The following is a 13,695-nucleotide window of genomic DNA, read 5'->3' as shown; positions in this document are numbered from 1 at the left end:
TATATATATATATATATATATATATATATATATATATATATATATACATTTTTGTAGGAATCTTGTTAATCATCTTCGTGTTTATTTACAGTTTAAAGGTTTCGCCAAAATATAAAAATACCATATTAATTAAATACATTTAAGAAACTTGAAAAATTATTGAAACATACAATATAAAATATAATACATATACAATATGAAATATACAATATATAAAAAAAAGAAATTTTTACTTATGTAAAAGGTATACTTTAAGTGAAGGAGAGTCATCTTTAGGAGAGTCATTAGTGTCCAGAATCGAATTGTTCCGGCTGCTAGTCCAGATAATAAGATGACGAATTTTGTTACTACTGAGTCTCAAGTGCCCTTGTTACACTAACATTTTTGAAGTGCATATAAAGTCTTATAAATTTAGAAATAACAATAAATGCAAAGTTATTAAAAGTGTCTGAACACGAGTGACTCCCCTTATTCATTTATGGGATAATAATAATATAAATAATAATAACACCAAAATAGCAACACATTAAAATTTAATAACATCAAAAGGAGAATCTCGATTGAAGACAGTTAAGACTCAACTATCTTCTGTCCAGTTCTATCCGACAGTAAGCAAGTTTCAGCAGATGTATTAGCTTTAGTGCATACGAGAGCGAATCAACGCTCTGACCTCGACATAATGTACGTCACGCCAATCGAAACTTAGTAGTTCAGAATAAAGAAGTCCAACCGGAGCCAAGCCGTAATTCACGTTCGTAGCGGAACTTGTAATTGACGTAATGCGTCGTGAATCGATATCCACAAGCTGCGAACGCGTTTCTTCTGTTCCGTATGTATAATGTACATCCGATCTAACAGCACGTCGGCTCTGCTTGTTTCAACCTCGACGATATTACTATGTCAAGTCGTAGAAACGAGCAAGTCGGGACGAAGAGGTCGACTCGCACATCAAGACGCGGAACTTGATCGATCGGTCGCCGATTGACGCGCTTCAGTTGCGCTTCTGCGACTTGAACTTGAAGCGGCGTCGCAAGCGCGTTTCAAGTGCGAGAAGACGGTAGTTCCCTGCAATCTTGATTACCTCGATTATCTTACTCACTCGAGTCCACGTGTCCGTGGGAAATCGTGCTTGAGGGCAGTTTGCAGCCGACGGTTTGGAGAACGACGGTTAGAACGAATCGAGTCAAGAGCTCGTCTCGACCGCGACGCGACGCGACGCGAGGCGACGGGAGGCGACGCGCTTCTTATCGCGGTCTAAATACTCGATCCGCCACGAGCGTCTTTCCGGTCTCCAAAAATAAACCGGATGTGCCGCAGCTGTGCGCGCCGGTGCATCAACACCGCCGCAAGGTCGCGTGTCCGATTAATTCGCGCGTTTCCTCGGATGTAAGTTCGCGAGCGCCGCGGCGAACGTCACGGCGTTTATAGCCTCGCGGTGCACGATATAATAAATATTTATTGATTTAAATCAGACAACCGGTAATCTCGCCTCAACTCATTTCTCGGACTAACCTGAGCTCCCTGCCGATAGCGCAATTTTCTTGATCGATCCTCTTTATTTTTACCACCGATCGAACACACCGGTGGCGTGGCATACATTGGGAAACGAATGACAGGATCGTGTATTGAATTCATAACGTTTTCGTTCTCAGTGTAGACTTTAGAGTAGGGGGAGGAGAGGGGAGGGAAGAAATATCACTGAATTTGATTAATTTGTTGGGAATTTACAAGAGACGTCCCGTGTCAGGCGCATTTCTACGAACCACGTCTTCCTTGGACGTAATATCGTTTATCTTGCCTGCACTTTAGAAAATTTATGCGAAATGTTTAACGCAACTAGCATCGTTACTGAGAATTATATCGCGCATGAGATTTACGATGTCGATATTCGACTGGCCAAGCTTTGGCGCGGGGGGAGTATAATTTACACAATTATATTCAGTTACTTCCAAAATATCTTGTGACGATATTTTTCATACTTGACTTCGCTTCTATGCGAGTCACGTTACAAGAATAACGAACGAAATTGATTGTGCAACTACCGCTGCGAATTGCTAATCGGATATCATAGTCGCGAGCAATATTTATCTCAACGTGAAGCAAATGTTCGCGGGGCACGTAATCGATATGACGTGCCGGTAATCGGATGTACTTTCTGTGCACTCTCATTCATTTGCCGGAATTATAAATAAAGCGCCTCCTCAAATATCGTCGTTATTTATCACGTCGATTTATCACGTTGCTATTCATTGTTACGCTAACAAAGATCTACGATTACTTAAAGCTGTCTGTAGAAGTTCAAAGTTGCCAAATAAGAACTAGGTTCATCGCTAAAAATTTACTCCGACCTTAGCCTCATCGATTCTTCTTATTTCCTCCTAAAGTTAGAACTAGAAGAAGGCAAGCGATCGGTTGAGTAACAGTTAAGATTAATGAATCAACATCGGAGTGAAATTGACCATATACGACGTAGAAAGAAGGAAGAGAGAGAAAGGGGGAGAGGAGGAAGAAAAAGAGAGAGAGAGAGGTGGGAAAGAGAAAAAGATAGGTAACGAAGGAAGGAAGGAAAGAGGCAAAGTTAAATTACTTTATATCATGTGTGAATTAGTTTTTACTTTTTTCCTTGATAGATTGATGTGCATAAATTTTATAGCAACTTTAAACATATTAAGTTACGAAATTTAGCAACGTTTAGTCTTTTATGATTCAGAATGTATCTTATATTTATCACAATGACGAAATAGAAATACGAAAGATATATGAAAAAAATTAGCAAAATTTATCTCAAACAATATAGCATATAGTTAAATGTAATATGAAAATCTGAGTGTAACTTAAGTAAATTGTGTAACTTTAATAAATATGCTGCTGTATCAATACGACAAAAAATTTACATTATTGTATGTGACATAAATAATTAATTCATTATAATATATTTATTTCATAAATGTAATTGAAAATAATTGTAAACAATTGTAAAGTTTCCAGCATCGATCGTCTAACGACGTGATAATCATGAAAATCTGTCTGGATTGTTTCAATCAGGAGATATTATTCAAATAGACTTTCATGATTATAACAACGCAAAATAATCGATGATGGAGACATTACAATTCTTTGCTACTTTACAATTCTTTTTATTACATTTATGATGCAAATATATTGCATTAATTCCTCATTAAATTTATAGATATACTTTATATGACGTATTGTTTTGAACAAATTTTGATCATTTTATTTGTATTTCTATTTCCTCATTCTATGTGATAAATATAAATGGCGCATGAACCACTCATAAGAAATGCAGGCTTTACAAATCGACTAGTAAAGTCGCTGCCAAATTTACGTACATTTGTCTATCTGGTAATTACAAACTTTTCTTACTCATTTTAATACGGGTAACCGTGAGGCCGTAAGTAACGGGAGTAAATCCGTCAAAATGAACTTTGCATGCGCATTCGCCGCAGCATGCCGTTCTCGCACGGATTTTCAAGCTCACCTTTTTCCAGTGTCGAGCATACATACAGCCAGGAACGAAGCGCAGGTTGGTTGGCGGATAAAAGTGATGGATAAAAATGTGCTAAAGAAAGGCGCACGACGAAAACAAACCGATAATAAATGAAACAAAAAGAAAATGCAACGACGGTGATGTAGATCAACGTGTGAGGAGCGACGGGTAAAGTGAAGCATAAAGAGAGGGGAGGCAGATTACGTGACGGGTGTGTACATCAATACATTTATTAAGTACGACTAATACAAAGGCCGTGAAGAGCACTCAGAGGATACGTGCCGCGTACCCTCGCGAACTCGTTTGTAATCTCGCAGCTCGAGACTAAAACGATCGTTTGTCGGTGAATCCATCGAGCAGTGGCAACATCCAAAGCACACGCACACACAAACACGCAGCGTGTCAGCAACAACGTTGTTTATTTGTAGGAAACAATGTATATGCATACACGATGTACACCGGAAGTCGCTTATTTGTTCATAATCGCACGACTTCGAAGGCACGTATTTTCGCTCTGGCTCCCGGCAAAAGTAACAGTTGTATCACGACCGAATGCGGCAATTGCAATTTGACCGCTAAAGTTTTTATTGAAACGATACAAGATAAAAATCCACTTGAAAGTAATCAACGAGCAAGATTCCATCATCTATCGAAATGCGTCTGCCTGTTTCCATCGACTAAGACTCTGAGACAACCGTGATCACAGAGATTCCCGGCGGAGAAGAGCTCGAAGAAAAAACCCGCAACTTCCGACGAACTCTGTATACATATCAGAGTGCAAAATACAATGATGTCATACATTAGGGGGTTGTTTTCCTGGTTGTTCGGCGGTTGGGAAGTGACGGAGCGTCTCGGTCGCCATAGAGCCAGCCTGGCGAAGCCGTACTTGGTCATGGCCGCGTGCAAGTCCACCTTCCTCGATTACCCGCGCGACTCCAATCTTACAGGGATTCCGTCGCTCGATTGCAGCCTGTGGCCAGAGTCCGGCGAGCAATTATCCGCGGCAACATGCTTTGACGGACGCGCCGCCGTCGATATTCCGCCCTCGCGACAGTCCGCAGTTCTGAGCAACTCGATCGCGTCCCACACGGGGATTCATCTCTTGAGCGCGTGCACGATCACACGGCGTGTCTTCTCAATACACTTTCGCAGGATATTACGAAAGGACATGGTCGAGGATCGTCACGTTGTTCGTCACGCTATTCGTCTGACTATACACGCTACTCTTATCCGTCAAACTCGTTGATCCCGCGATCAAGTCGATCTCGATCGCGGTAGAACGACATTGAGCCCGCTCGTTCTACAACGCGTTGCGGAAGTCGTCTGTTTTTGTGCTCAATGGTGAATTGATAGATAAGGTTTCGTCATAGTCTGAGCCGATATGTTATATTCGGAACACTCGCGTAAACTCGGATACACACGCGAGCGAAGAAAGAAGCGGACGAGAGTGTCTCGACGGGACGAGATTTAGGGATGTTTTTCCACAAAACGGTGTTCTCTCCTCCGGGTGAGACAAACAGGCGATCGATCGCGACGACGACGACGACGAGATTGTCCGGATGCAGTGCTCGCTCCCGTCGACGGTAACGATAGGAACGCGAGTTTTCGTTGTCCGACGATTGATGAGACCAGGTCGCGCACCGGTCCTCCGGTCTCTTTTACTGACTCGGCAGTCGCAGGTCGTACGGGAAGAGAGCGGGAGGACGGAGGGAGCTCGTTAATTGCAGTCCGGTTTTCGCGAACTCAACTGATTCAGTCGGACGATCGGTTCGCTGGCGACGGTGAATTAGGTTAGAAAGGACGTAGCAAAAATATTGAAGAGCTTTTTCTTTCTTTTCTTTTGTTTTTTATTTGTGTATTTGTCCTCGCGGTTCTCCCGCGATCGGAGTTATCGAATGAATTATCGGACTATGCTTACGAAGATATCACGTTATCACGCCTCCAACACATTAAGTATATTAAGCTCTCTAATTGAATGAGTAACAGCACAGCCGATTTCGCGCAGTACAAAATGAAAGAGGAAAAATCAACAATGAAGCACGCTCGCGCGTGCGTTAAGCTCTGATTCGAATGTAACAGCACAGCCGATTTTCTGGATTGCTAATGGCGGCAGGGACTGGCGGTTCCTGTCGTTGCTGATGATGGTGATCGTGTTTTCCGCGCTCCCGAAAGTTCCGCAGCGATTCACGAAAGAAAGGATTCTTCCTTTTGTCCACTTCGTGTGCACACTCGGTCCTTACTTCCGTCGTCCCGACGAACTCGCCGGTGATATCTCGCTAATGGACGCGGTGCGCGCTGACTTTATCGCGAACACGCGGCAAAACTTTGATATGTGTTGCTTTCCCGAGTGCTTCGCGACGCCGATGAAGATATATAGGCGTCCCGGTAGTCAAGGCACTGGACATGCGCATAACTGGACACGAGAGTCTCTTGTATTCTCGGCTGGCTCGGAAGGATTCGACGAGCGGTGATGCGCGTGGCGATTTCGACGATCGAAACCCCGTGGTGCCTTTGCGCGCACGATACACCTCTTGAAAACTCTCGCCTTTCAGCAATTCGATCGTCAATCGCTCTACACATCTTTCCTCGAAACGCTGAGTATCGAATACCGCCGTTTACCACCTCGATGTTTTTCGTTGGTTGTACCTAATAGAGCTTTCATGCATCCCATATCCCTGTGTCCTTCACAATGAGGCGATCTCGTGTCTCTCGTCAATCTGTCCTCCAAATGAACCGTTGTTCGTCGTACGTTATCCTCGAGTTTTACAATAAATGTTTGCTCTGCATATATCGTATTGCTGACAAATATCTTCCCAGTAGAGAGGCTTCGAATATATTCTTTCTTACTGAATATATCTGTACTTTGTGATCCTTGCTATAGCATCAACTTCTCATGTTATTTGATTTCAGTTTCTCCCGTTATAGGTAATCGTAGAACAAACAGAACTCTCCAACAGTCGAGCAAAGTGAGTAACAATCTCTAGTGTCACGTGATTACGTGCGTTCAAGTTTCGATCACGTACAACAGGAGTACAAGAAGCTCTCAGTGTCGCCACTTTCGTCCCTAATATAAAATCCTCCACATAGAAAAGTCCAAAGTTCGAAAAAAGTCGAGCCGTTCTTTATCGTCTGTTGCGACTCGCGTGGCTCGACCACTATAAAATTGAGAAGCTCGAATTAGACCGATGGCAAAGGATTCCGCTCGAGGACGACATATTGGCGCCGCATACGTATACATATATATATATATATATATATATATATATATATATATATATATATATGTATGTACGTACGATATATCGGCGGTGCCATATGGCGGGAGCGACGCGCGCCTCATACGTAATACTGTCCTTATTACATCGAGCTGTGGCAGAAAGGCGCGTTTTGGAAAGCGAAATTTTCTACGTTGAGCGTATCGATTCGCCGCCGTTGTTGCCGTAAGAGCGCAGCTCGTTCACGACGAATCGACCGGAAAACACGAATCCTCCGCCGTCAGCGGTCGCCGTGTACATGCGCGCGATGTACATCACTGGTAAAATTAGAATTCCAGCGTCATTGACTGCCGCCGACGTATCGAGCCGCCGCTACTATCGAACAGTCCTCCAAATGTATGCACGCTCAGTGGTGCCAGTCACGGCAGAATAATACAAATAGGCTCCAAACGACGGTCCTTCCTTCCCGCAACGATTTCGTATCGCGATCCTGTACAACCCTGTTCTATCGTCACTCGGGTCCCACATGTCTCACGTAGTGAAGCCGGCACGAGATACACCGAGAAATTGTGAGAGATATAGGCCAAATAACAAGAACTACTACTCCACAACTGTCAAAAGTAAGAAACACATTCTCAGGACGCATCGTATGAGTCAAAGATGGAGGAGGCAACCTCCACTTTCTTCCACCGCCAAGGGTTCTCCCCGAGTCCGGAAGCAACACTCATTCGCGATGACCGTATTCGTACCATCGATTTTCGGTCGGTCAGTCGGGCGACCGGTCTGTCGGTCGGTCGGTCGGTTGGGGGCGCACGTGACTCGAAGGTCGTATTTCCTCGAACAATTGATCGAATGACGATTCGCCTTTATATCTGATGAGGCCTTTATATCTGGTGTTTCATGGAGTCGCTAACCTGTATACCGACGATCGGTTGTCCTCTTCTCCCGTGTGTCCCTCTCTCTCCCCCCTCCCTCCCCCTCCCTTCCTCTCTCTCTCGTTTTCTCTCTCTCTGTCTCTCTCTTCCCTCTTCCTCTCCCTCTCTTGGATCGATGATGACACAGCCCGACCTCGGTGTATCGCCGACGCCGACGACGTCGACGCCAATGTCGACGCCGACGCGGCTCGCTCTAACTGACGAAATTTGATCTAACCGATTTGACACCTCTCACAATCTCGCCATGCGTACTGCCATGGTGTCTCGTCCATTTTATTTTATGGAAAATAACACAGGGAATTGAGCAAAAGACACCGCCACCGCGTTATCTCACTCGCGCAGCGCGTATCGTGTACCTTCACTCACTCTACTCGTGAACCTTCCTCGAACTCGAAATCTAACGTGCGCTCACCGATTCACGAAGCATCGCATTTGTGTTTCTTACTGCATTCTCATGAACGATGTGTCGTCCTGGCTAGCGTACGTAAATGACTATCGTAGTCCTCCGTGGCGACACGAAAAGCCACTTTCACAGTTGTCTCCGGTTTACCATCCGCCACCTACCAACATATCGTATATTGTGCCATATCGTGTTCTCTCTTGTGAAACGCGATTCCCAGTGAAACACGATTCCTTTATCACTGATTTTTATCACTGAGCTCGTGCTTCACTTACTTCTCCTCTTGGATAGTCCGATATCTTCGAAACTTGCGAACTTTTCGACAAAGATCGAACTCCAGGACTTTCGTGGTGCTTTCTCGAACAATGTGCACTCCGACGAGCTAACATTGGATTCTCTCGTTGACTCACAACGCTCACGGTTTTCCAGGTAGGTGGAAACTTACGGTATGGACGTTCCCATCGCGCAGGCTGATCACTACCGAAAGCTGGCTACGCCACATATTACGAACAAAATCCGTCCTCGCCCACTGCGCCCTCCCTGAACAAAGAAGAGCGTTCTGTTCACTGAACACACGTTTTTTCTCCTCTAACCTATGACGAATCCCATAATGTATACACAAAACTATATACGCGCCATGAACTCGTCGCTCGTTTCTCTCTCCCTCTCTTCCCCTCTCTCTCCTCTTTTCTTCAATATCGAATAGCCACCATTGCGCAAGCTCCATCCCGGTTCAACTCGCTCACCACCACCTTCGCGACCGTCGTGCACAACCAACCCCTATGTTCGTCTCCAGGATCTTTATATATAACCCTTTGTATCTATTTAAAGACGAGGAAGAAGAAAAAAGTGCTCGTCGCGAAAATAAACGTCGACAGGTCACCCTCGCGTCTCGAGTAGAAGGATCGAAGCAGATGGCTGTCTACATTATCAATGAAGAAAGTACAATGAAGAAACGTCTACGCTTTCATGCTCATCTTCGTAGCTGTTGTCTCATCCAAGAGTCATTCCCGCACGGGAATATATTAATCCGCTTTTACATGATGTGTTAATCGACAGTCGGTAATGAAGTGTTTCTAAAATTTATGAGTGCATTTTAAAGTTCATCGAGCATTCGAGCGATCCAATTAAGCTGCTCCACGAGCGCATATATATCTTGTTTATACATATCGAATCTTTTTTGGAAACATTTCCATTCACGCCGGCTAAGTCCATTCGCTTAACGAATAATTCGATCGACTGAACATTCGATATTCAGTTCTAATCCGAGGCAAAACAGAGCCAAGGTATAACGCAAAATATTTATCGTATTACGCGATCAATGGTGAATCCTGAAATAAACCGGTACTTTTCTGGCTCGTGTTAGAATGATGGAAGTCGATGGAACATTCGCTGAGACGTTAGTTATTTAACCTGCTAACCGCAGGATAAATTTATTAGATTGATTGCTAGTCATTACGCGCACCTCTATATAACATGTAAAATAACAAACAAATTTGATATGTTTCCATTTCGTTAGCCGAAACTTAAGATAATCGTGTCACCATCGTTTTCAATGACATAACATAAATTTACTGTTTATCAAACAAAATTGCTTTCCTACACATTTATTTCACTAATTAAATAACAACGTTAATTTAAAATAAATTTAAAATAAATATATATGAAAGAATACAATTTGAAATAACTGCTCACACACTGTAAAAACTGATGTATTAAATTTAATACATTTCATGTGTCCCAAATCATCCACTCTCATTTATGTGTAAATTTAACACAAAACAAATGTGTTAAAAAGTAACACGCATAATATGGAAAAAATTAACACAAGAATTTAACACTTGAATACCGTTAGAAATCACAGGTTGTGTTAAATTGACATATTTAATATGTCAGACATAGATTATGTTAATTTAACATTTTCATTTCATCAAAACCGTAGACTAATACTTCTCTCAAATATTAAAGTAATGTTTTATTTTAGTTAATTTAACATTATACATATGTCAATTTAACACAAACTATGATTCTTGACGGTATTCAAATATTAAATTCTTGTGTTAATTTTTTACATATTATGTGTGTTACTTTTTACTATATTTGTTTCGTGTTAAATTTACACATAAATAAAAGTGGATGATTTGAAACATATAAAATGTTAAATTTAACACATAAGTTTTTACAGTGCACATACGCGCGTACATATCCGCACAAACACAAATGCAAAAATATTATTTTTATTTATATTTCTTATTAGTGTTTTATTTACGCATTAGTTGATCTAGTAGAAATGCATAAAAAGAGATAAATATCTAAATATGTGTATATGTATATATATATTTTGAGTGTTAATATAATGCTACTAAAAGTATAAAGCAACAGTTTTCTGATTCACAATCAACCATTACATAAAAATGTTGTAGTAAATACTATTTTCTTCTATATAGCATCATCAATAGAGAAGAGCTGGAGAGAATTTTCTATTATTGTGAATACGCGCGCGAATAAGAAATGACTCTAGAATATTATGACGAGCGCTATAGTCCTTAGTTTGTCGCGCATTAGAATAAAAGGTGTTCATATTGAACATTTGTTATAATTTTAGACACATAAATCTATTTCTTTCCGATTAATTTCAACTCAACTCAACTTTAATTCTATTTCTCACGAAATCATTATTTTAATGTTTGAATAAAATTTTATCATTCACCACCCAAATGCGTTTTTTTTTTAAATAATTCACTTTTTCAAAATCAAACAAAAATATCTTTTTCTAAGAAAAATATCTGAGGAATCTAAAAAAGTGTTCTAAAATTGAAATATCCTACTCATCCTAAAGTTTGAGAGTTAAAAACTTAAGGTTGGTTTGCTTCTCGACTTCTTGTTGAGAAAATGATCAATAATTCTGAAATTTGTGTACAATATCGATATATTAATTTTTAATATCATACAGTAGCTTTGCATTAAAACCCTAATTTTAGTTTGCAGATAATTAAGAATAGCACGCCAACTCCAAAGAACACACATAAAAAGTATCAACTGTATTTTCAAAAATATCTTAACTCTCGAATAGTCAACCTTGTTATAATTGCACAAGCAGTTAAATAATACTTCAATTTATATATAGTACAAGTTCTATACTTAACTTTATTTTACCTTAAACTTCTTTAACCATAATTTCGACGACAAATTTTTTTATCAAATTTTAATTGTAAAGTTTTTTGTTTAAACATGATTGTTATCCAATGCAACTTTTCTACCTGAACGTCAAATGTTTATTCGATTAATCTTGGGGCAAATTTCTAATTAAATAACGTTTAATTTTGAACTTAAGTGAAACGAGAGAGGTCTCGTTGTTTAATCCAGGAGCACAGCTCATGAAAACATCATCATCCCCGATCGTTTATAACTTGGAACTATCGACATTTCGACGTTTATTAATGAAAAATTGATATCAAACTAATCACAAAGAGTCCTTACACATCTATATATAGAGTTACAGTTATCAGATTCTCGGTGGCTATTTCGGGATATCGACCAATCGATGTTAAGGTTGGCCGCGCCCACGATAACTCGAGGATTACCAAAATTCATTCGGAGCGCGGGTTATCCTTGACTTACTTCTTGCTCACCTTGCTCGACACATAACAGAGTTGTTACCAGTCGTACTAAAAAAAGAGTGCATGTAACTAAAATACAACAAAAAGAAGGAGAAGCTTTAGATTAAAAAATAATTTAATCGGGGCACACGTCGCAATCGTCATCCATCGTTAATCGCTTATACGTCGCGCACACACACACACACATACACACACACACAATAACGTGTACACACAAGAAATCACACAGATAGTGAATGAAAGGCGAGCAAAACGTTCGTGGAAATGGTGCGTGTGCTCGTGCGAGCTCAACACCAAATAAAATTATTACGCGACTTGTCGTAACACGGCCTCCCACGCGATCATTCGCAGGCCTTTATTTTATTCCGCTCTTGGCTATTGCGTCGCTACCTCGATAAAATGATATCTCGTTCTGATTATGCGCGACATATAAACGGTATTACGTATTACTATTCCATTTTCCTCGTTCCTTTAGCACGCATTAATAATCATTCTTGTTGCATCGATTTCATCTTAATATAACGCTATTTAGCATCTTTCTTACTATAAATTACTAATCGATTTTGTTAATATTATATTTCATTTCAAAGATTTCCAGAGCAAATAACATTTATCCTCACGAATTTTATTTATTACAAAACACGTTAAAGAGAAACGTGTTGAAATTGTTTTAGTTATCGGCTATATCTAATCTAAGAGTCGTTAATTGATTCTCTAATATTCCACGCTTTGATCAGTCGAGATGCACGTGAACGAGATATTTTTCATCATTTCAAGCGCACAATTTGTATCGGTGACTTCCCCCGGTTATATTATGCGCCTCGCGAGCGGATGTCCAGCCACTTTGTGTAACACATATACGTCTGTCGATTCCGAGCAACGTGCAATAATTCATCGCAACGTCACAACCATGAAGTATCGACAATTGAGATGCAAATTATCTCGCTAAGAGAGAATTTCTACATTTATTTGTCGGTAATTCGCAGTTTGTATCAATTAATGTGTACTGTACAATTAAGTAGTCGGATGCTGTCGTCATTTTTCGTCATTAGATAATACCCTTTAACATATTTTATTTCATGCAAATTACCACATTTAAGATTCTTTTCGTATACATTTGCATATATAATTGACCCATTTACTATAAATATATAGATACCTGAGTTATGTGTATATATTTTATATGTATATATTTTATACGTGTGAATATGAAGAGAAGTTTTCATATATATATATATATATTAATATATTTATTTATATGCTACGTATTTAACTTTATTATATATATTTATATAAAATCTTTATTCAGAGCGAGAGAGGCATTAACACGTGTTACCAAATTATGAATAATAAACAATAGCAAGCACACGAATGTAGCAAATGAGAAATTTATAAATGCGTTTCCTCTCTTTTTCTCCATTCCCTCTCTCTCTAAAACAAAGAAGTTCGAAGTGGCGCTATCGTGCGGTAGATGTAGTAAGTTTTTGAGCAAGAGCATGCCCGAGTAGAATGTGCCATCTAGCTGCGACAAAAGGCGGGAGATTATTGATCATAAAAATGGCGACAACACCAAGTTGTGTAAGGAGCATATAAGTTACAACAGGGTCGAATCAATTTTTAGGTACTCATCACTTTTCTTCCGTTAAAATAACGAGGCTCTTCTGACAACAATGGTGTCGCGGATGAGTACTTCGACGACTTTTGTATTCATAAAAGAAAAAGAGAAGAAGGGAAGAGAGAGAGAGAGAGAGAGAGAGAGAGAGAGAGAGAGAGAGAGGAAGAGAGAGGGAGAAAAAAGTCTTGTCATTTCTCAAAATTGTCGCGAAAAATTCTGTATTTTATATCAAGAGATTTATAAACTCGCTAGAAATTAATTAAAAATACAATTCAAAAGACTCAAAAGTAAATCAAATAAATTACTGTAAAAATACGAAATGTTACATTCAAAGATATATATATATATATATATATATATATATATATATATATATATATATATATATATATATATATATAT

Source organism: Odontomachus brunneus, unplaced genomic scaffold (genome assembly GCF_010583005.1).
Source record: "Odontomachus brunneus isolate Ranch 3 - 2012 unplaced genomic scaffold, Obru_v1 Obru_scaffold_109, whole genome shotgun sequence".
In the NCBI taxonomy this organism is placed as follows: domain Eukaryota; kingdom Metazoa; phylum Arthropoda; class Insecta; order Hymenoptera; family Formicidae; genus Odontomachus; species Odontomachus brunneus.
This window is presented reverse-complemented; position numbering follows the sequence as displayed.